Source organism: Arachis ipaensis, chromosome B4, assembly GCF_059453495.1.
Source record: "Arachis ipaensis isolate K30076 ecotype BB chromosome B4, ASM5945349v1, whole genome shotgun sequence".
Lineage (NCBI taxonomy): Eukaryota > Viridiplantae > Streptophyta > Magnoliopsida > Fabales > Fabaceae > Arachis > Arachis ipaensis.
Window position 1 is genome coordinate 67,504,532 of NC_142439.1, and position 21,418 is coordinate 67,525,949.

At 37.5% G+C, this 21,418-nt stretch overlaps 1 non-coding gene across 1 annotated transcript; it reads right to left on the reverse strand.

Annotated features, from left to right (window-relative positions):
* Window positions 1–20,510: 20,510 nt before the first annotated feature.
* LOC148567783 (small nucleolar RNA R71) lies at window positions 20,511–20,618 on the reverse strand. The gene has a single exon (XR_015882383.1). It is a non-coding gene; the product is annotated as a small nucleolar RNA R71 (small nucleolar RNA).
* Between the last annotated feature and the right edge of the window lie 800 nt (window positions 20,619–21,418).

Consider the following 21,418-nt stretch of genomic DNA (forward strand, 5'->3'; position numbering starts at 1 on the left):
AACTCAGAATGCTTGCTCATCCTCAAGCAACTATTAGAACCGTGGCTATGGGGCTAAGATGGATCATGAATGTCTTACACAAGAAATGTTAGTAGTACATGTGTTTCAAGCAAGCAAAATTAAAGATAATAATCAAGACACAAGAGACAAAGACATTGTGATTGCAAGCTTAAGAAGGTGAGCATAATACTTTGCATAAAGAATAAGTGGCACACCAAACTTAGTGTGACACTTTCACTTGGAATCAATGCAAGTATCCAGTAAAGATTTGAAGCAAATTGTGTTGCATAGCAACACCAAACTTAGAATGCAATCCTATGTCCATTTATTTGAATTAAAACCAAGCAACTGAAACTGTTCTTTATTAAATACAATCACTAAGCCAAGAATCTGTCATTAATAAAGCTCTCTTGGTGATGTATTAATAAACACAGCAAATAAGCAAACTAAAATGAAAGCATTAAAAACAAAGAATTAACTAAAGTAAAAAGAATAACAAAATATCAAACCAAAAGAAAATTAACACTGCAAAGACATTATGGTTATGCAGACAAGTGGTGTTGCTGAATGATTTGCATAGAAAAATAGGTGTCACACCAAACTTAGAATCTTGGTGTGTCACTTTCATTTTTGATTTGATGCAATCATCCAAAAAGATTGAAAACAATTTGTTGCAAGGCAACACCAAACTTAGAATGTAACCATATGCCAATTTATTGAATTTAAACAAAACAAAGAACGAAAACAAAGCAGAGAAGAGAAATAATACCTACGGTTGACATGTTGTTCACTTTCTTCCTCTTCTTCCAGTTTGTTAAGAGGAATGACTTCAAGAGAGGAGAAGATTCAGCTATTACCCCCTGTCTTGGTTTCCTCTTAGCAAGCTTTCTGTTGTACATGGCTTGATTGAGCTTGCTTGCTATTGGTCCAGGGGTTGGATTGCTTGTGGTTGACCTCCTCTTGAATGTTGTCCTTGGTAGTTTGGTCACAATCCTCTTCTTGGTGCTTTTCATAATTGCCTTCACTTCTTTGAATCCAAGTCTTGGTGGTTGTGTGATTGTTGGAGTCTTCTTTTCATCAAGAGTCTCTTGTATTGGTGGTTCCATGAACTCCTCCTTTATGTACTTCTTTGCCTCACTTGAGTTTGGAATGACTTCTTCACTTTCTTGCTCCTCCACTTCCTCTTTTACACTCAACATTTGTTTTAATAGCTCTTTCATGGAGGAGGTTTGTTGATCTTCCCAAGCTTTCTTCATCTCCTCTTCATACCTTTCAGTCATGGATTCAAGTGTTGAGGCGTTTTGGTCCAGGGAGCTTTGTGGAGGTTGTGAGTGTTCAGGTTCTTTTGTCACCTCAAGTGTAGTTTCATTTTCAACCACCTCATTCTTCATTAAAAATCCACTTGACTCAGTAGCTTCTTCCTCTTGTTTTTCCTCCTTCTTCATTGCACTTTCACTTAACATAAGGACCTTTTCTTCTTGTTTTTCCACTTCCTCTCCCACAGATTGATTTTTACTGTTTGATGGTTCTAAGTGTTTCCTTATGTTCTCCAGGTGCTCATTCGTCCTCTGACGGATGATTTCTTCCCTTTTCAAGGCTTTCATTGTCTCCTCCTCAATTTTTTTGAACATGGACTCAAGCTCTGAAAGCCTTGAGTGGTTCATGGAAGTTTGTGTGGGTAGTGAGTTTTGAAAGGGGCTTTCGGTTGAAGTATGGTCAAGTGATGATATCTTTGGATGAATATCATATGGAGCACTAGAATTCCCTTCCCAGCCACCATTAGAATCATGACTTGCATCATTTTGTGGTGGAGGGAAATATCCCATATGATTTTCTTTCTCATCTTGTGGTTCTGAAGCATAGCTCCATGAATTGGAGTGCCCAGAATTTGAAGTTTCTTGGTGATATTCCCAACCACCATTAGAGATTGGTGATGGTGGGTGATATCCCATAAAATTTTGTTTGACCATAAGATGAGTTGAACTCCATTTGTATTTTGTAAACATCAATGAAATTTGAAATTTATGTCATAGAGAAAGAATTTCTTAGTGAGGCAATAACTCAAACACCTTGGTTTCAATTTAAAACAGAAAACAAAAATAAAGAAAATGCTTGATCTAGACTTCTCACCCACTTAATCATTGTTGATCTAATCAATCCCCGGCAACGGCGCCAAAAACTTTATGGATATTTTTGTGGAAAAACGAATTTCTCCAAAACACCCAAAACTTACCGGCAAGTATACCGGGTCGCATCAAGTAGTAAAACTCACGTGAGTGAGGTCGATCCCACAGGGATTGATGGATCAAGCAACTTTAGTGGGTGATTAGTTTAGTCAAGCTAACATTGAATGATTTGAGTGACAATTGAAGCCAACAGAATGTAAACTTGCAGGAATTATAAAGTGCAGAAAGTAAAATTGCAAGTAACTTAAAGAGCAAGAAAGTAAAATAGCTGAAACTTGAATTGCAAGAAATATAAATTGCATGAAAGTAAAGGGGACTGGGTGCAGGGAAATTAAATGAAAGCAGTAAATCAAAGCTTTGAACAATTGCAAGGAAATTAAAATTGCATGAAAAGTAAATTCAGATCACAGTGGCTCAAATGTAAAATGTAGAGGAACACACGTGCAGGAAAGTAAATGAGATTTGCAGCAGGCTTAATGTAAATTGAATTGAGGAACCGAACAGAAAATGAAATGCAGCTCAATTGCAATAACTAAAGGAAAGTTGAAGATCTCAGGGGTTGGATGAGACTAGAGACCAAGTCTAGATCTCAATTCCTTCCTTGATCCAACAGTAAACAATTTGCAGAAGAAATAGAGATGAAAGCAGTAAAGAGAGTTTTAATTCAAATTGCAATTCACTGAAAGTTTGCAGAAGAGGAAAACAGAGAGAATTCTCAAGTTGAGATTAAAACAGAATTTCTTCAATTCTCAACCCAAGATTCAAAACATAAAGGAAAAAAACTAAAGAGAGAGAGTTCTGTATTCCTAATGCTCCCTAGTGGAGCTCGCCTCCCCTAATAAAATGAAACAGATGCCTATTTATACGCATTTTTACAAAATGAAAATGAAATTCAAAACAAATTACAATTAAAATGAAATTTCTATTCTAACTATCTCTTGTGCCTTTGAGTGGTGTCAATTGGGCCCTTGCTCTTGATGGAATTGGGTTGATAGAGGCCTTGGTTGATTGCTCTTGGAGTTGGAGAGAGAACCAATGTGAACCGGGTTGTGAATCTTAAAAGCTTGAGTAAAAGTTTGAGTAAAAGTTTGAGGCAAACTTTTACTCAAACTTTTTACACCAGCTGCCCCATTCTTGCTGCTACCAACGTTTGAGCCGAAGTTTGGGGTCAAACTTTTGCTCAAACGTTGGCCCCCTAGTACATATATGTGGCGCTACTTTGTCCTCTTGTCAACGTTGCCAATTTTATGCCCACTATAGACTATTATATATGGTTGGAAAGCTCTGAATGTCAGCTTTCTAAATCAATTGAAATCACCTCAAGTGGACATCTACAACTCAAGTTATGCTCCTTTGAAGAGGACAGGGTCGCTGGCTTTGGTGCCCAACGTTTGAGGTAAAGTTTGCCTCAAACGTGGTCGAAAGCGCCAGTTTTGGAGGCTCAAACGTATTGTCCACCCCATAGTATTATATATTGTTGGAAAGCTCTGGATGTCTACTTTCCAATGCCGTTGGGAGCACATCATTTGGAGCTCTACAGCTCCAGTTATACTCCATCGAAGGTGCAGAGGTCAGTTGGCCTCACTGCAGGTTGCCACCATGTTCGTTTATGCTCATTGCGGGGCAGTTTTCTCCCTCAATTTTAGTGTCCACCATGCAGTGCCATATATGCTTGGAAAGCTCTCGATTCCTACTTTCCATTGCTTTTTGAATCACCTCATTTGGAGCTCTGTAGCTCAAGTTATTCTTGTTGGAAGTATACCCCTTGTATGCCTTGTGGCGCCAACGTTTGCCAAAAAGCTTGAGGCAAACGTTGGCGCAAGCTTTTTCTCCCCTGGGTGTGTTGGTGTGGCGCCAACGTTTGCCAAAAAGTTTGAGGCAAACGTTGGCGCAAACTTTTGCTCTCCAGGGTGTTGATTTGTGATGCCAAAAGTTTGCCAAAAAGTTTGAGGCAAACTTTTGCTCAAGCTTTTTGCCCAAAAGTTTGCACAAAAGTTTGAAGCAAACTTTTGGTCAAGCTTTTTGCTCCCTGGTTCATTTTCACTTATTCCAAAAGTTTGAGCTAAAGTTTGAGGCAAACTTTTGCTCAAGCTTTTTGTTCTCTTTTCCTCCTAGCCATTCCTTCTTTCTTCAACCTTCTTCCAAACTCTTTTCACCTATCATCAATCAACCAAACACATCAAAGCTTTGCTCAAAATCATGAGTTTGTTATCCTTTCATAATATATGACAATTATAGCATAAAATCTCATGAAATTACATTAATTCATACATGGTTGATTAAATCAAAGGAAACATGAAAATCTACCCAATTGGCTTGCTTATGGCTCAAGAAAGTGCATAAAACCTATTGAAAACAAATGAAAAAGCATAGAAAAACATGACATGGTGACATGTCATCACAACACCAAACTTAAACCTTGCTTGTCCCCAAGCAAGAAAAGAATCATGCAATAAAGATTGACAATCCAAGGCAAGAAGAATAGCAACTCAATGTTCATGGTAAGCTAGTTTTCTAAGCATGCTACAATCACAAAAGAAATGTAAATGATTGATGCTTACATCTAGCTCAATTTATGAAATCTTTTTCTTATATTTCTTCCTTGAAACAAGCTTTTGATTTTCTTATTAGCTTCTCCTTTTGGGTGCTTTGCCCCATGAGTTGATAACAAAGCTACGACTTCTAAATGCTTTGTTTTCAAGTATTACCACTTGATACACAAGCACCACAAGCATTTGATTAGAGGACTTCATTAAGCTCATTTTCCTTTTCTTTTCTTGACTCTCTAATCATTGATGCTCAGAGCCTTGAGCTTTGAGGGAGTGCTTTTGCACTTTGAGCCTAACCTTGACTTCTAAGTGTTTTGTTTTCAAGCATTTGGCTTGATACATAAACACCACAAGTACTTAACAAATGAATTGCCATTGGTACTCAGAGCCTTTAGCTTTCTCATTCTTTCCCTTTTTCTTTTCTTGCTTTATTTTGCATTTGCTTCTTCAAGGTTTTCATGATTTTAAAAGATTTCACAAAATGTTCTAGATGAAAACTTCAATTAAATAAAATCCAATGCAATTGAGCAACAATTAATCATACTAGCTTTCCAATACTTGTATGCACATGCTAAAATCTTCTTTAGTTCCTTGTTTGTTTATGATCATGATGCTTTACTGCTTTTGAATTCACAAAACTCAAGTTGGTAATCACAATGGCACAGCACCATGTTGAAATTTAGAAATCAAACTATGCCTTTTCATACACACATGCATACAGAGAAGGTAAAGACAATCATCCAGTTTATAGTGCTTGAAACAAATGAGAGGAAAAGGAACTTTACAACCTTGTAGTTCATCTTCTCTATTGTTGTCATTTTCCTCTCATTCTCTTCCTTCCCATACCAAACTCAGAATGCTTGCTCATCCTCAAGCAACTATTAGAACCGTGGCTATGGGGCTAAGATGGATCATGAATGTCTTACACAAGAAATGTTAGTAGTACATGTGTTTCAAGCAAGAAAAATTAAAGATAATAATCAAGACACAAGAGACAGAGACATTGTGATTGCAAGCTTAAGAAGGTGAGCATAATACTTTGCATAAAGAATAAGTGGCACACCAAACTTAGTGTGACACTTTCACTTGGAATCAATGCAAGTATCCAGTAAAGATTTGAAGCAAATTGTGTTGCATAGCAACACCAAACTTAGAATGCAATCCTATGTCCATTTATTTGAATTAAAACCAAGCAACTGAAACTGTTCTTTATTAAATACAATCACTAAGCCAAGAATCTGTCATTAATAAAGCTCTCTTGGTGATGTATTAATAAACACAGCAAATAAGCAAACTAAAATGAAAGCATTAAAAACAAAGAATTAACTAAAGTAAATAGAATAACAAAATATCAAACCAAAAGAAAATTAACACTGCAAAGACATTATGGTTATGCAGACAAGTGGTGTTGCTGAATGATTTGCATAGAAAAATAGGTGGCACACCAAACTTAGAATCTTGGTGTGTCACTTTCATTTTTGATTTGATGCAATCATCCAAAAAGATTGAAAACAATTTGTTGCAAGGAAACACCAAACTTAGAATGTAACCATATGCCAATTTATTGAAATTAAACAAAACAAAGAACGAAAACAAAGCAGAGAAGAGAAATTATACCTACGGTTGACATGTTGTTCACTTTCTTCCTCTTCTTCCAGTTTGTTAAGAGGAATGACTTCAAGAGAGGAGAAGATTCAGCTATTGCCCCCTGTCTTGGTTTCCTCTTAGCAAGCTTTCTGTTGTACATGGCTTGATTGAGCTTGCTTGCTATTGGTCTAGGGGTTGGATTGCTTGTGGTTGACCTCCTCTTGAATGTTGTCCTTGGTAGTTTGGTCACAATCCTCTTCTTGGTGCTTTTGTTAATTGCCTTCACTTCTTTGAATCCAAGTCTTGGTGGTTGTGTGATTGTTGGAGTCTTCTTTTCATCAAGAGTCTCTTGTATTGGTGGTTCCATGAACTCCTCCTTTATGTACTTCTTTGCCTCACTTGAGTTTGGAATGACTTCTTCACTTTCTTGCTCCTCCACTTCCTCTTTTACACTCAACATTTGTTTTAATAGCTCTTTTATGGAGGAGGTTTGTTGATCTTCCCAAGCTTTCTTCATCTCCTCTTCATACCTTTCAATCATGGATTCAAGTGTTGAGGCGTTTTGGTCCAGGGAGGTTTGTGGAGGTTGTGAGTGTTCAGGTTCTTTTGTCACCTCAAGTGTAGTTTCATTTTCAACCACCTCATTCTTCATTAAAAATCCACTTGACTCAGTAGCTTCTTCCTCTTGTTTTTCCTCCTTCTTCATTGCACTTTCACTTAACATAAGGACCTTTTGTTCTTGTTTTTCCACTTCCTCTCCCACAGATTGATTTTTACTGTTTGATGGTTCTAAGTGTTTCCTTATGTTCTCCAGGTGCTCATTCGTCCTCTGACGGATGATTTCTTCCCTTTTCAAGGCTTTCATTGTCTCCTCCTCAATTTTTTTGAACATGGACTCAAGCTCTGAAAGCCTTGAGTGGTTCATGGAAGTTTGTGTGGGTGGTGAGTTTTGAAAGGGGCTTTCGGTTGAAGTATGGTCAAGTGATGATATCTTTGGATGAATATCATATGGAGCACTAGAATTCCCTTCCCAGCCACCATTAGAATCATGACTTGCATCATTTTGTGGTGGAGGGAAATATCCCATATGATTTTCTTTCTCATCTTGTGGTTTTGAAGCATAGCTCCATGAATTGGAGTGCCCAGAATTTGAAGTTTCTTGGTGATATTCCCAACCACCATTAGAGATTGGTGATGGTGGGTGATATCCCATAAAATTTTGTTTGACCATAAGATGAGTTGAACTCCATTTGTATTTTGTAAACATCAATGAAATTTGAAATTTATGTCATAGAGAAAGAATTTCTTAGTGAGGCAATAACTCAAACACCTTGGTTTCAATTTAAAACAGAAAACAAAAATAAAGAAAATGCTTGATCTAGACTTCTCACCCACTTAATCATTGTTGATCTAATCAATCCCCGGCAACGGCGCCAAAAACTTTATGGATATTTTTGTGGAAAAACGAATTTCTCCAAAACACCCAAAACTTACCGGCAAGTATACCGGGTCGCATCAAGTAGTAAAACTCACGTGAGTGAGGTCGATCCCACAGGGATTGATGGATCAAGCAACTTTAGTGGGTGATTAGTTTAGTCAAGCTAACATTGAATGATTTGAGTGACAATTGAAGCCAACAGAATGTAAACTTGCAGGAATTATAAAGTGCAGAAAGTAAAATTGCAAGTAACTTAAAGAGCAAGAAAGTAAAATAGCTGAAACTTGAATTGCAAGAAATATAAATTGCATGAAAGTAAAGGGGACTGGGTGCAGGGAAATTAAATGAAAGCAGTAAATCAAAGCTTTGAACAATTGCAAGGAAATTAAAATTGCATGAAAAGTAAATTCAGATCACAGTGGCTCAAATGTAAAATGTAGAGGAACACACGTGCAGGAAAGTAAATGAGATTTGCAGCAGGCTTAATGTAAATTGAATTGAGGAACCGAACAGAAAATGAAATGCAGCTCAATTGCAATAACTAAAGGAAAGTTGAAGATCTCAGGGGTTGGATGAGACTAGAGACCAAGTCTAGATCTCAATTCCTTCCTTGATCCAACAGTAAACAATTTGCAGAAGAAATAGAGATGAAAGCAGTAAAGAGAGTTTTAATTCAAATTGCAATTCACTGAAAGTTTGCAGAAGAGGAAAACAGAGAGAATTCTCAAGTTGAGATTAAAACAGAATTTCTTCAATTCTCAACCCAAGATTCAAAACATAAAGGAAAAAAACTAAAGAGAGAGAGTTCTGTATTCCTAATGCTCCCTAGTGGAGCTCGCCTCCCCTAATAAAATGAAACAGATGCCTATTTATACGCATTTTTACAAAATGAAAATGAAATTCAAAACAAATTACAATTAAAATGAAATTTCTATTCTAACTATCTCTTGTGCCTTTGAGTGGTGTCAATTGGGCCCTTGCTCTTGATGGAATTGGGTTGATAGAGGCCTTGGTTGATTGCTCTTGGAGTTGGAGAGAGAACCAATGTGAACCGGGTTGTGAATCTTAAAAGCTTGAGTACTTTTACTCAAACTTTTTACACCAGCTGCCCCATTCTTCCTGCTACCAACGTTTGAGCCAAAGTTTGGGGTCAAACTTTTGCTCAAACGTTGGCCCCCTAGTACATATATGTGGCGCTACTTTGTCCTCATTTCAACGTTGCCAATTTTATGCCCACTATAGACTATTATATATGGTTGGAAAGCTCTGAATGTCAGCTTTCTAACCCAATTGGAATCACCGCAATTAGACATCTACAACTCAAGTTATGCTCCTTTGAAGAGGACAGGGTCGCTGGCTTTGGTGCCCAACGTTTGAGGTAAAATTTGCCTCAAACGTGGTCTAAAACGCCAGTTTTGGAGGCTCAAACATATTGTCCACCCTATACTATTATATATTTTTGGAAAGCCCTGGATGTCTACTTTCCAATGCCGTTGGGAGAACATCATTTGGAGCTCTACAGCTCGAGTTATACTCCGTCGAAGGTGCAGAGGTCAGTTGGCCTCACTGCAGGTTGCCACCATGTTCGTTTATGCTCATTGCGGGGCAGTTTTCTCCCTCAATTTTAGTGTCCACCATGCAGTTCCATATATGCTTGGAAAGCTCTCGATTCCTACTTTCCATTGCTTTTTGAATCACCTCATTTGGAGCTCTGTAGCTCATGTTATTCTTGTTGGAAGTATACCCCTTGTATGCCTTGTGGCGCGAACGTTTGCCAAAAAGCTTGAGGCAAACGTTGGCGCAAGCTTTTTCTCCCCTGGGTGTGTTGGTGTGGCGCCAACGTTTGCCAAAAAGTTTGAGGCAAACGTTGGCGCAAACTTTTGCTCTCCAGGGTGTTGATTTGTGATGCCAAAAGTTTGCCAAAAAGTTTGAGGCAAACTTTTGCTCAAGCTTTTTGCCCAAAAGTTTGCACAAAAGTTTGAGGCAAACTTTTGGTCAAGCTTTTTGCTCCCTGGTTCGTTTTCACTTATTCCAAAAGTTTGAGCTAAAGTTTGAGGCAAACTTTTGCTCAAGCTTTTTGTTCTCTTTTCCTCCTAGCCATTCCTTCTTTCTTCAACCTTCTTCCAAACTCTTTTCACCTATCATCAATCAACCAAACACATCAAAGCTTTGCTCAAAATCATGAGTTTGTTATTCTTTCATAATATATGACAATTATAGCATAAAATCTCATGAAATTACATTAATTCATACATGGTTGATTAAATCAAAGGAAACTTGAAAATCTACCCAATTGGCTTGCTTATGGCTCAAGAAAGTGCATAAAACCTATTGAAAACAAATGAAAAAGCATAGAAAAACATCACATGGTGACATGTCATCACGACCTCAGAAATCACTTTCTTCTCAGCCACTACTTCATAGAAGTGGTCTTGGTGGGCTTTGGTGATGAATCTCTCTATCTCCCAAAATTCAGAGGTGGTGGCTACTACCTTTTCTTTCCTCTTTCTAGAGGGTTCTCTAACCTTGGGTGCCATGAATGGTAATGAAAAGAAAAAAGCTATACTTTTCCAACATGAAACTTAAAACTTTTCTCGTCCTCGAGCAAAAATTAAGGAAAGAAGAAGAATAGAGTAGAAGAAGAAGAAAATAGAAAAAGTGAGAGGGAGAGAGAGGTCTCAGCCTTGTGGGTTTATGAATGTATGAGAGGTGTGTGTATGAAGGGGTGATGGAGAGGGGTATTTATAGGAAGGGGGTAGGTAGGGTTAGGTCATGGGTGGGAAATTTGATTTTGAATTGGGAGGGGGTTGGTGGGAGTTATGATCGATGTGGGGAAGTGGTATGGATGTGATTGGGCTAGGGTTTCTAGGGAAGTGTGTGTGGGGAAGTATGAAAGTAAGTGGGGATAGGTGAAGATGCTATGGAACCCACTGATGAATCCAAATTTTATGGTATTTATTTGCTTTATTTGGGTGGATTTCATTGATTTTTCTTGCACTTATCCATTGAAATAGCATGCTTTTGTGAATTCTTTCCTAATTGTGCTTAATTGTGAAAAATATGCTTTTCAAGCTTAAATTGCTAATTTTAATTCACTTTTCTCCCATTCGATGCCTTGATATATTTTTTTGAGTGATTTAAGATTTTGAAGGCAATAATGGTTTGAGAAAGTGGAAGGAAAGCATACAAAGTGGAAGAATTCAAGAAATGAAGGATGTGTAAAGCTGTCTATCCTGACCTCTCAGTACTAAATTGATCATTACTTGAGTTGCAGAGGTCCAAATGAGACGGTTCTAGTGGCATTGGAAAGCTAATCTCCGGGGCTTCAAAATGATATATAATTTGCTATAGTGGACATAAGTTGAAGTGTGCGTACGCACAGGTCCTGGCACGTGGCCTCATTAATTGCAACTCGCTGGCAACGATTTTTGGGTCCCCAAAACCCAATCCAACTCATTTTTTAAGCTATTTCAAGCAAAATTGAAGCTTGGAGAAGGGGGGAGCAATTAGGTTTAGAATTTTACATGTTTTAGTTAGTTTTCTAGAGAGAGAAGCTCCCCCTTCTCTCTAGAATTAGGGTTTTTAGTTTACTTTCTCTTTAATTTCAGCTTTTAATTCTTCTTTTAATGTAGTTTCATTTATGTTTCTATGCTTTCTTGTCTTTATCTTCTTTAGTTCCTCTTCTTAATTTCCCATTTTTTTCATTTTTATGTTCATGGATACTTGTTTATTTTACTTTCATTTAATAAAAATGTATGTTTCCATGTTATTCTTGCTTTCTTTAGTTGTTATTTTCATTTTCTTACTTTTGGTAGCTTTAGAATTTATTTTAATGCAATTTAATATTATTTTATTTTCATGCACACCAAGTGTTTAATGAAATGCTTGGCTTAGTTTTTACATAGTTTTTCTCCACTCTTGGCTTCAAATTGATGACTTTGGTGATTCTTGAGTCATTGATGTCCATTATTGTTTGATACATTAGAGTAGTTGGTTGATTTGGTCTCCATTGACTCTATGTGACCCTTAGTATTGACATAGGACTTATGGATTGAAATCAACTATGCCTATTTGACTTATCTTCGATGTAAGGTTGACTAAGTTGGATTAACTCTTCATAATCATCATGTGTTTGTGGTCAATGCCTAGGATAGGTAACCTTAGCTCTCAATTACTTGCCAAGAGGTTTCTTGCATTTTAATTTTCCTTGCTTTGACTTTTATTGCTTTGACTTTTAGTTTCTTGCATGTTTAGCTTTTCACACTCTTGGTTGAGAAATTGGGTGTTTGGGTGAAATTGAGTTGTGAATGTCCATTCCACATTGTGTGAGGATTGTTAATTGGTTTGGTTTCCCTTGACTCTAAGTGACCCACTAGTGTTAACTTAGGACTTAGGGATTGGGATCAATTATGCCCTTTTGACTAATTCTCAAGTAGGATTGACTAATTGGGATTAATTTTACACAATTGCCATGTTTGTGGTCCACAACTAGGATAGGAATCCTTAATTACCCAATTCTTGCCAAGAGTTCTTTTAGCTATTTAATTTCCATTTTCTTTGCTTTAATTACTTTCCTGTTAATTCCTTGCAAAATCGTTTACTTTCTTGCTATTTATGTTTCTTGCCTCTCTCTTGCAATCATCCAATCCCCATTTCCTTCCATAGCCAATAATTATACACTCAATTGCAACTTCTAGGGAAGACGACTCGAGGTTTAAATACTGTCAGTTATTTTGAATTTGAATTTAACATTTGATTGATGTTCAATTGTTGGGTTTGGACTATACTTGCAACGGACAAACTCTATTTTTTTAGTGTGAAAATCCAAACCCATGCATTTGGGTATTATCAAATTTGGCGCCATTGCCGGAGAGTTGCAATGGTGTTGTTTTTGGCTATTGTAAATATGTTAATATGTAAATAGCTTGCTTTTTTTATTGATTGTGCATATCTTGCTTTTTGTTTGCTATTGTGAATATGTTGATATTGTGAATATGTTTTCCTTGTTTTCTTTTTTGTTCTTTGATGACTTGCATCATTTACCCTTTTTTCTATCTTAAAAGGACCATAAAACGAGCACATATTCATTGTTTCAATGCAATTTCATGAACCAAATGACAAATATTATGGTACATTGCTTTGAAATGGGTTTATGTTAAATTTTAGGTGAAAAGAGCAACAAAAAGGGAAGGAAACATCAAGTAAAGCTGGGCGTACATAATGGGCATGCCACTTGGAATAAACGCCATGAAAATGAATGGGCGTGGCACGATAGCACTAAGGCATGGTACGCCAGTAAGGATTTCCAGGGAGTAATGTTGAAGGCCACAAAAGGGGCGTGGCATGCCAAGCTGGGTGTGGCACGCCAAGTCCATCACATACCATGGGCGTGCCACTTGAACCATTGGGTGTGGCACGCCAGTCATCAATCCAAAAAGGGACCATCACTTGGGCGTGCCACTTGGTATGGAAGGCGTGGCACGCCAACTCTAGTCCATCACTTGGGCGTGCCACTTGAAGACCCAGGAGTGGCACGCCAAGCTTGGAGGAGTCAACTTAAGATGGGCGTGCCACTTGAACATCAAGGTGTGGCACGCCAGTTCAAGTTTCCAGAGAGGAAGTGAAGACCCAAACTCTTGGGCGTGCCACTTGGTATCGAAGGCGTGGCACGCCAGATATCATCCTCACTTGGGCGTGCCACTTGAAGATCCAGGCGTGGCACGCCAACACTAAAGAAGACCAAGCACTAAAGCTGGGCGTGCCACTTGAGGTCGAAGGCGTGGCACGCCAACTCTCACTACTCAACTGGGCATGCCATGAATGCTGGGCGTGGCATGCCAGCTACGGGGGCAACGAAGAATGCTGGGTGTGGCACGCCACACACTGGGCGTGGCACGCTAGTTATGTTTTCCAGAGAGGTGAAGAAGCATGCATTATGGGCGTGGCTGATGCGTGAGCATCTTATCTATCTTTTCCTTGTGAATTTGCACTTGAATTGCTAAGTTTAATCAAAATTTAAATATCTTTTAGCCACTATGGATGTTATTTTGAGTTGTGCACAATTCTATTTATTTCAGGTAGCATTTGGATGGATTTGACAGAGTTTTGTAGTAGAAAAGGGAGAAAGCGAATGATGCTGTCAATCCTGACCTTCTTGCACTCAAACAAAAATAACTTGAGCTACAGAGGTCGAATTGATGTGATTCCAGTGGCATTGGAAATCTAACTTCCAGGGCTTTCCAACGATATATAATAGTACATACTTCTTCTCCAGCAACCTTTGCCTCCTCCACGTTGAACTTGGCCCCTGCCAAGTTCAGCGTGGAACTTGAAAGCTCCCAGGGAAGCACGCACCACATCCCACGCTGAACTTGGAAAAAGCCAAGTTCAGCATGGACTCAAAGGGAAACAAGCGAAACGCTGCTGCCTCCTCCACGCTGAACTTGGGAATTTCCAAGTTCAGCGTGGATCCGAATGCCCCAAGTGGCCCCCAAGCACTCATACAAAGCTGCGCTGAAATTAATTAATTTTGATTTAATTTTTTATTTTATTTATAATTATGAAAAGATATTATTTAATTTTTAGAAAATATATTTTACATTAATTAGGATTAGATATAGAAGGGAAAAGAATCAGCCCTTCGGGCTCTTCTCTCTTCACCTACCTCATTTCGCAATTTACAGTTTTTCAGAATCCTAATTTTCTCTCTGAACCATGAGCAACTAAACATCCATTGTTAAGGTTAGGAGCTCTGTCTATTGTATGGATTGATACTATTATTTTTCTATTTTAATTCATGTACTGATTTATATTTCAAGAATTATTTTTGTTCTTTATCTTATGAATTTGGGTGGAACGGAAGTATGACCCTTGTTCTAATTGAGTTCTTGTATAACTTGGAAAAGCTCTTTACTTGAACAACAACTTGAAAACAATTTCTCCTAAACTTCTAATTATCTGGACTTACCAGGATACATGACATATAATCCTTTTATATTTTGGTAATTAGAGTTTTTGTGGCACATAAACTAGAATTGAACTTCATCCTCTAATTGGAATTAAGTGACCAAGGAATTAGTGGTTGATGAAAGTTAGAGTAGACTGAGAAAGTCTAAGGAATTAGGGCTTAGTCATATATAGTTTGCCATGAATTGAATCTTGAATGATTAAAATAGTTAGTAAGAAAATTCAATCCAAAAAATAGATATCTCTGAAGCCTTAACTGTTTCTCCACATATTATTCTCATCAATTTATTGCTTGCTGTTTTAATTTCTGAATTACTGTTTAATGCTTTTGAATACCAAAACACTCTTTCCTATTTGTCTAACTAAGTAAATCACTTAACCATTGTTGCTTAGTCCATCAATCCTCGTGGGATCGACCCTCACTCACCTGAGGTATTACTTGGTACGATCCGGTGCACTTCCCGGTTAGTTTGTGGTTATAAATTCCGCACCAAGTTTTTGGCACCGTTGCCGGGGATTGACTGTGATTGACAACTACCAGTTGTTTGATTACTTAGATTAGGAGTTTTTACTTTAATTTTGCTTAATTTATTTCTATAATTTTTTTTACTTTAACCTTTAATTAGTTTCTTTTAGCATTATTAATTTTTTATTTTCTGTTTCTTTATGTTCCTTTAATTCTTTTTCCTTTTTTTTGCGTTAGTAATTCCCCCCTGTCAGTCATTTTTTTTCTTTAACTTTAGTTCATTTTTTTTTCAAAATTTCATTAGTTCTTTTATTTTCGTTTTTTTCTTTTCATTATTTTTTGTTTCAATATTTTATTTTTGTCTTTAATTATAAAAAAAATTGCATCATATATTTATTTTTCTTTAATTTCTGAAATTAAGTTTGGTGTCCCCTAGTTATTTTAATTTTAATTTTCTTGTTTATTTTTTTTATAATTTTCAATATTTTTTGGCTTTAATTATTTAGTTGTTTTATTTTATTTCTTTTACACAGGTCACCCCACTGGGAATTCTCTGCACTCTGACGTAGAGATTCCCACCTTTTCTTGTTTTCTGTTTGTTTATGAGCAGAAATAGAGACAAGAGACCTCTTTTAGACTTTGATCCTGAACCTGAAAGGACTTTGAGGCAGCGTCTATGGTGCACGAAATTGTGATCTCAATGGCACCAACAACTTGGTACGCACAATCGTAATCTCAACTCTTTTTCACAACTCCGCACAACTAACCAGCAAGTGCACTGGGTCGTCCAAGTAATAAACCTTACGTGAGTAAGGGTCGATCCCACGGAGATTGCTGGCTTGAAGCAAGCTATGGTCATCTTTGTAAATCTCAGTCAGGTAGATTTAAATGGTTATGAGGTTTTGATAATTAAAATATAAATAAAACATAAAATAAGATAGAGATACTTATGTAATTCATTGGTGGGATTTCAGATAAGCGTATGGAGATGCTTGTTGCTTCTGAATTTCTGCTTTTCTACTGCCTTCGTTCAATCATTCATACTCTTTTCCATGGCAAGCTGTATGTTGGGGGATCACCGTTGTCAATGGCTACCGTCCGTCCTCTCAGTGAAAATGGTCCAAATGCACTGTCACCGCACGGCTAATCATCTGTCGGTTCTCACTCATGTTGGAATAGGATCCATTGATCCTTTTGCGTCTGTCACTACGCCCAACACTCGTGAGTTTGAAGCTCGTCACAGTCATCCCATCCCAGATTCTACTTGGAATACCACAGGCAAGGTTTAGACTTTCCGGATCTCAAGAATGCTGCAAATTGATTCTAGCTTATACCACGAAGACTCCTATCTTTCGGAATGGAGGCTAAGAGATATGAATTCAAGCTTGTTTACATGTATAACGGAAGTGTTTGTCAGGCACGCGTTCATAGGTGAGAATGGTGATGAGTGTCTGATGAGCGGATAATTTATACGCTTTTTTTGTGATTTCAGGTATTTTCTGGCTGAAATTGAGGGACCTGAGCAAAAATCTGATTCAGAGGCTGAAAAAGGACTGCAGATGCTGTTGGATTCTGACCTCCCTGCACTCGAAGTATATTTTCTGGAGCTACAGAAGTCCAATTGACGCACTCTCAATTGCGTTGGAAAGTAGACATCCTGGGCTTTCCAGAAATATATAATAGTCTATACTTTGCCCTAGATTTGATGGCCCAAAAAGGCGTTCCAAGTCAGCTTAAGAATTCTGGCGTCAAAACGCCAGAACTGGCACAAAAGCTGGCGTTTAACTCCAAGAAAAGTCTCTACACATGGAAGCTTCAATGCTCAGCCCAAGCACACACCAAGTGGGCCCGGAAGAAGATTTCTACATTAATTACCTATTTCTGTAACCCTAGGCTATTAGTTTTCTATAAATAGGACCTTTTGCTATGATACTTTAGATAGACTTTCATAGACTTTGATAGACCTTTTCACGTTTTGGGGCTGGCCTCACGGCCATGCCTAGACCCTTTTGTTCTTATGTATTTTCAACGGTGGAGTTTCTACACACCATAGATTAAGGTGTGGAGCTCTGCTATTCTTCATGAATTAATGCAATTACTACTGTTTTCTATTCAATTCACGCCTACTTCTTCTCTAAGATATCCATTCATTCTTCAAGTTGATGAATGTGATGGTCCGTGACACTTATCATCATTCTCACCTATGAACATGTGCCTGACAACCACCTCTGTTCTACTAGCAATGGCTTGAATGCGTATCTCTTGGGTTTCTAATCTAAGATTGGAACCTTCGTGGTATAGGCTAGAATCAATTGGCGGCCATTCCTGAGATCCGGAAAGTCTAAACATTGTCTGTGGTATTCTGAGTAGGATCTGGGAAGGGATGACTATGACGAGCTTCAAACTCGCGAGTGTTGGGCGTGTGACAGACGCAAAAGGATCAATGGATCCTATTCCAACATGATCGAGAACCGACAGATGATTAGCCGTGCGGTGACAGCGCATTTGGAACATTTTCACTGAGAGGACGGGAAGTAGCCATTGACAACGGTGATGCCCAACATAAAGCTTGCCATGGAAGGGAGTATGAATGATTGGATGAAGGCAATAGGAAAGCAGAGGTTCAAGAGGAACAAAGCATCTTCATACGTTTATCTGAAATTCCTACCAATGAATTACATAAGTATCTCTATCTCTATCTTTATTTTATATTTTATCCATCTTTTAATTATCAAATCTCCATAACCATTTGAATCTTCCTGACTGAGATTTACAAGATGACTATAGCTTGCTTCAAGCCGACAATCTCCATGGGATCGACCCTTACTCGCGTAAGGTTTTTTACATGGACGACCCAGTGCACTTGCTGGTTAGTTGTGCAGAGTTGTGATAAAGAGTTGAGATTACAATTGTGCGTACCAAGTTGTTGGCGCCATTGATGATCACAATTTCGTGCACCAAGTTTTTGGCACCGTTGCCAGGGATTGTTCAAGTTTGGACAACTGACGACTCATCTTGTTGCTTAGATTAGGTAATTTTATTTTATGTTTAAGCTTTTTACTTTATATTTTCGAAAAAAAATTTCAAAAATACAAAAAAAAATTTCTATTTTGTTCTTCAGAGTTTTTTAGAATGAATTCTAGAGTTTCATGATGATTTGTTGAAGTCTGGCTGGTTGTGAAGCCATGTCTAATCTTTTGGACCGAGGTTTGAACTTATCATCACAAGAGCTTGTTTATTTCTATCAATTTTGCTGTTGTGAGCAATGATCTGCTAAAGCTTGGCTGGCCATTGGCCATGTCTAGTGTTTTAGACCGGAGCTTTCTTTAAAAGTTTGGCTGGCTAGTAAGCCATGTCTAATTCCTGGACCAGAGTCTTAGACTAGCATTGCAATGATTCCTGGAATTCTTATTAAAAATTTTGAATCCCTTTATTTTCTTTTCCACTCAATTTTCGAAAAATCACAAAATTTTTTTAAAAAAACCATAAAAATAAAAAATATTCTATGTTTCTTGTTTAAGTCTAGTGTCTAATTTTAAGTTTGGTGTCAATTGCATGTCTTTATTCTTCTAATTTTCGAAAATTACATGCATTATGTTCGTCATTGATCTTCAAGATGTTCTTGATGATTTCCTTGGTCTAATCTTTAAATTCTCTTGTTTTGTGTGTTTAGTTGTTTCTCACATGCATTTTTCAAATTGTTATAGTCCTTAGTATACAAACTTTTAAGTTTGGTGCCTTGCATGCATTATGTATTTGATCTTAGTTTTCCATGTTTAATTGCATTTTGATTGTTCCTCATCATTAAAAATCTAAAAAATTTTCAAAATTATGTCTTTTCAAGTCAATAATATAGAGAATTGAAGATTCAGAACATGCAGCAGAGGAATTACACAGAAAAAGCTGGGCATTCAAAACGCCCAGTGAAGAAGGAAAACTGGCGTTTAAATGCCAGCCAGGGTACCTGGCTGGGCGTTAAACGCCCAAAAGGGTAGCATTTTGGGCGTTAAACGCCAGAATGGATACCATTCTGGGCGTTTAACGCCAGGATGACATAAGAGGGAAGATTTTGTTTTTAATTCAAATTTTTTTCAAGTTTTCATAAGTTTTCAAAATCAAATCTTTTTCAAATCATATATTTTCAATCATATCTTTTCAAAATAAATTTCTTTCCATTTTTTTTACTATTTTCGAAAATACTTGCTAACAATTAATGATTTGATTCAAAAATTTCAAGTATGTTTCCTTCTTGTCAAGAAAGGTTTAATATCTGAATCATATCTGTTAAATTTCTTGTTAGCCAAGTCATTAATTTTAAAATAAAATCTTTTTAAATTGTTTTTGAATTATATCATTTCAATCATATCTTTTTAAAACCATATCTTTTCAATCATATCTTTTCAATCACATCTTTTTCAAAATTGATTTTCAATCATATCTTTTTGATTTCTAATTTCAAAAATCTTTTTCAAAAATCACTTAATTTCTTTTCCAACTTTAATTCTCGAAAATCATCAATTAAATTTTCAAAATTTCTTTTAATTATTTCAAAATCTTTTACTTTAATTTTGAAAATTCTTCCCCTCTTTTCACATCCTTCTATTTAAAGGACTAACACTCCTCCACTATTAACAATTTGAACTCTATCCCTCTTGATAAGTTCGAATTCTTCTCTTTCTACCATCTCATTCTATTCTTCTTTTCCTCTGACACTTCAAGGAATCTCTATACTGTGACATAGAGGATTCTATACTTTCTTGTTCTCTTCTCTTTCATATGAGTAGGAGCAAGGACAAAAGCATTCTTGTTGAGGCTGATCCTGAACCTGAAAGGACCTTGAAGAGAAATCTAAGAGAAGCTAAAGTACAACTCTCTGTAGAGGACCTAACAGAAATTTTCAAACAAGAAGAAGCCATGGCAGCCAAAAACAACAACAATGCCAACAATGCAAGGAAGGTGCTTGGTGACTTTACTGCACCTACTCCTGACTTCTATGGGAGAAGCATCTCAATCCCTGCCATTGGAGCAAACAACTTTGAGCTTAAGCTTCAATTATTTTCTCTGATGCAACAGAATTGCAAGTTTCATGGACTTCCAATGGAAGATCCTCATCAGTTCTTAGCTAAATTCCTGCAAATCTGTGACACTGTCAAGACCAATGGGGTTGATCCCGAGGTCTACAAGCTGATGCTCTTTCGCTTTGTTGTAAGAGACAGAGCTAGGATATGGTTGGATTCACAACCTAAGGAAAGCCTGAACTCTTGGGAAAAGCTAGCAATGCCTTCTTGGCAAAGTTTTTTCCACCTCAAAAATTGAGTAAGCTTAGAGTGGAAGTCCAAACCTTCAGACAGAAGGAAGGTGAATTCCTCTATGAAGCTTGGGAAAGATACAAGCAATTAATCAGAAGGTACCCTTTTGACATGCTTTCAGAATAGAGCATCATAGGTATCTTCTATGATGGTCTGTCTGAACTGTCCAAGATGTCATTGGACAGCTCTGCTGGAGGATCTCTTCATCTGAAGAAGACGCCTGCAGAAGCTCAGGAACTCATTGAGATGGTTGCAAATAACCAATTCATGTACACTTCTGAAAGGAGTTCTTGAGATTGATACTCTGAATTCCATACTGGCTCAGAATAAAATATTGACTCAGTAAGTCAATATGATTTCTCAAAATCTGTCTGGAATGCAAGCTGCACCAGGCAGTACTAAGGAAGCTTCATCTGAAGAAGAAGCTTATGATCCTGAGAACCCAGCAATGGAAGAGGTGAATTACATAGGAGAACCCTATAGAAACACCTATAATCCTTCATGGAGAAATCATCCAAATCTCTCAAGGAAGGACCAACAGAGGCCTCAATAAGGCTTCAATAACAATAATGGTGGAAGAAACAGGTTTAGCAATAGCAAACCTTTTCCATCATCTTTTCAGCAACAGATAGAGAATTATAAGCAGAGCCATCTGAATTAGCAACTGTAGTCTCTGATCTAATTAAAACCACTTAAAGTTTCATGACTGAAACAAGGTCCTCCATTAGAAATTTGGAGGCACAAGTGGGTCAGCTGAGTAAGAAAGTTATTGAACTCCCTCCTAGTACTCTTCCAAGTAATACAGAAGAGAATCCAAAAGGAGAGTGCAAGGCCGTCACCATGACCCACACGGCCGAATCTGGAGAGGAGGAAGAGGCAGTGATCTCCATTAAGGAAGATCTCACTGGACGTCCACT